The following is a 3387-nucleotide window of genomic DNA, read 5'->3' as shown; positions in this document are numbered from 1 at the left end:
TTTTCAAAATTATTTTGGTTTTTCCTTTTTTGTGCCCACATCCCGGGGAAAAAAATATTTTTTTAAATATATTTTCAGTAATAACTACGGGTTCAACTGAACCCATAACTTTCGACGCAGAGTAAAAATTTGTATGTAAAAATTCATTAAAAATGTAAAAAAAAAATAGATATGAACCCATAATATTTAAAAATATAATGGGTTCTTTTGTTCCACTTTGACACAAAAACTTTTATCCCAGGCAAAAATACAGCGCGGACAAATACCCAGCTGCTACCCCCACCACCCGCATTTTTTTTTTTGTAATTTCAAATTATTATTTTTTCGTTTTTTCTGCCCCCTCTCGTGGAAAAAACATTTTTATATATATATTTTCAGTAATAACTACGGGTTCAACTGAACCGATAAATTTCGATGCGGAGTAAAAATTTGTATGTAAAAATTCATTAAAATTGTAAAAAATAGATATAAACCCATAACTTTAAAAATATAATAGGTTCAATATTAAAAACATTAAAATTGAATCCATATGATTTAAATTTTGGATCCGCCTCCACGTTAGGAGTATGAAAAATAGTCAGCTTTTGTGTCAATGTGGAACAAAAGAAATGGGGTTGGAGGGCCAAAATGGAACAAGGCTGAGTTAAAGTGCCAAAATAAAAAATTGGGCCAAGTTTAATGGGTTGTGTATGTATTTGGCCATGGAAATTTGGCTGAAAAATGGTCCCTCACGCGCCTAAAGGGGGAGGCAAATCACACACTAAATCTAGTGAGCTTGTGTTAAAGTGGAACAAAGAAAATGAAGTTGGAGGGCCAAAATGGAACAAGAGTTAGTTTGAGTGCCAAAATGAAATATTGGGCCAAGTTTAATGGGCTGTGTATGTATTTGACCCAGGTGAAAACTAGCAATGACAAAATACTTCCAAAAACATGTTAAGAATTTTAGAGCCCGTTTGGACATAAGAAATTTTTTCTTTTTTCCAAAATTTTTTTTTTTTCAATCAGCGGTTATTCATAAAATTTCAAATTTTCACTTAAAGATGCATTTTGGAAATTTCCGAAAATTTAAAAATTCCAAAAAACTGTTTTTCAAAATTTTCATTCACAAAACTTCAAAAACAACCCAAAATTATATTAATTTTCAAACACAACTCTAAATTCAAATATCATTTTTACTTGAAAAGAGCTTTCACCCTGTTTTAGAATTTTATAATTCTTATGTCCAAACGCCCACTTAGTTATCATCTCAGGTTGGAACCACATATAAGATGAGGCCTCAATAAGATTTACGTCCAATATTATTAGAACTTCATCATCCATCAAAAGAAAATGGAAAATCGTCTACTCTAGTGGTGAGCACATGGAATAATGTGGGACCATGGTTTGATGATGAACGATTGAACATGACATGAGTTGACTGGTCAAAATTTTCCATAATTCAAATAAAACAACTGACTCAAAAGTTAAAGGGGACTGTTGTGGAATGTATAGAAAAAAGAGCCTCGATTTGCAATATATATTAAACAATAATTTTAGCATCTCTTGTGAAGAAAAGAATCTGCATGCGTCTGGATTCCCATTTCTTGGCTTCACTATAATGCAACAAGTAGTGATTTAATTTTCAGAACGTTCTAATCAGATCAGGAAATCAAACATAAGATTTGCCTTGTGCTTCGTGCATGCGCAGGTCATTGGAAAACGTTGTGTTCACTTGACACTTTGGAAAAATGCATTCTAATTGCCAATATTTTATCCATCAAATTAACGCTTTCTTAGTATTCACTGTTCTAACAGGCAGGAAGGTAGAATTGTTAGTATCCATCTAATTTTAATTGTTATATTTATTCAAATTAATTTTTCCAACAATATTTATCGTTTTTAAAAAAGAAGAAGAGAAAATTGATTTTTTCACTTTTATGAAAAGAGATTAATGTGACGATTAAAAAGTAATAGTAAACAAAAAATAATAATAAATTAAGGTAATTTAATTATATTATTTTAATTAATATTTTTTAAGAGACATGCAGAAGAAGACACTGCTAAGTAAATAAAATCAGGGTGTACTTTTGAAGGCATATAGACTAATCTCGAAAAAATAACTCTCTTGATTTTCTCGAATTTTTTAAAACATCCTTCATATTGCGATGAGTTGCTTACCTTTTAAAACATTAAACTCATTAAATTAGCTAAAGAACAGTAATTCATCGACTAAATTGGTGCTTGTAATGCAACTAATAGGTGCTCCTATTTTATCTCACTGGTCCTGGCTCTGTGTCTGCTTAGTTACCTCGAGTAGTCCATGGTAAAGTTTTAAGGTCATCTTTTACCAATAATAGTTATATATATATATNATATATATATATATATATATATATATATATATATATATATATATATATATTTCCTTGATCTTTTCGTAGTCATTTTTGTGGTCAAGTACTTGAAGGAAGGAGCATTTTTCGGTAGCTTCCTTCAACTCCAAGTATTCTCACATATGCCAACCTTAGGTACAAAGATTAACTTAAAGTTGAATAAGCAATATATAAAGCCAATTGAATCCCAAGAATTTACATGTGCCCCTTCTTCTCCAACTACATCATCATATCATCTTTAATTGATTGATTGTTTAATTAAAAATTAATTTTATAGTATGATTTCACATATGCCAAAAAACATATCAAGGACAACTGCAATCATAGTAGTTCACACGGAAGTTAAGCTGCACCAACCCTTTAGTATAATTAATCATATCATAGGACAAATCAATTGTCCAGCTAGGTCGTTACGTTATGATTTTATTTTTTGTCCAGAGAAATAATTAAAATTAAGTGGTTGTATGGTCACTTTTTTGTCAAACATGCTATACTTCATCGTAAAACAAGCCTTAGAATAGAAAATGGGCATTGTTAGCCATTTGTTTGACTACTAATTATGTACGAGGTTGGTGTCTAGCTCTGGCCTCACTAATTCTTAAAGATCTTGATCCATTAGCATTATCATTTTACGTCTAAAATGATCAATTTAGTATCCAACAATTAGTTTTTGTTTTCTTTTGGTAACAGCTATAACTGTTTTAACCTTTTGTTTTCAAAATTATGATGACTGGTCAATTAACTAGATATTAAAAATTAGAAAAAGCAAAACTATCAAATTTGACTATCGTACTTGTAACAATTTTCCATTTTAATTTCGTCCAATTTTGTGAACAATATTTTTCATACAAATTAAGGACGTAAATCTTTTTGTTGATGAAGACTGGATATTGGCTCGATTGAAAAGAGAGAAGAGAAATGAACCAGAAGGTTCTAGAACAAAGGCTCCATCGGAGAGCAAATGAGCCGAAAATTATTTTCTCAAATCTAACTGAATACAATATCATGTGGCTAA

This window comes from Nicotiana attenuata, unplaced genomic scaffold, assembly GCF_001879085.1.
Source record: "Nicotiana attenuata strain UT unplaced genomic scaffold, NIATTr2, whole genome shotgun sequence".
Lineage (NCBI taxonomy): Eukaryota > Viridiplantae > Streptophyta > Magnoliopsida > Solanales > Solanaceae > Nicotiana > Nicotiana attenuata.
The sequence above is the reverse complement of the archived record's forward strand: the minus strand, read 5'-3'. Positions refer to the sequence as shown.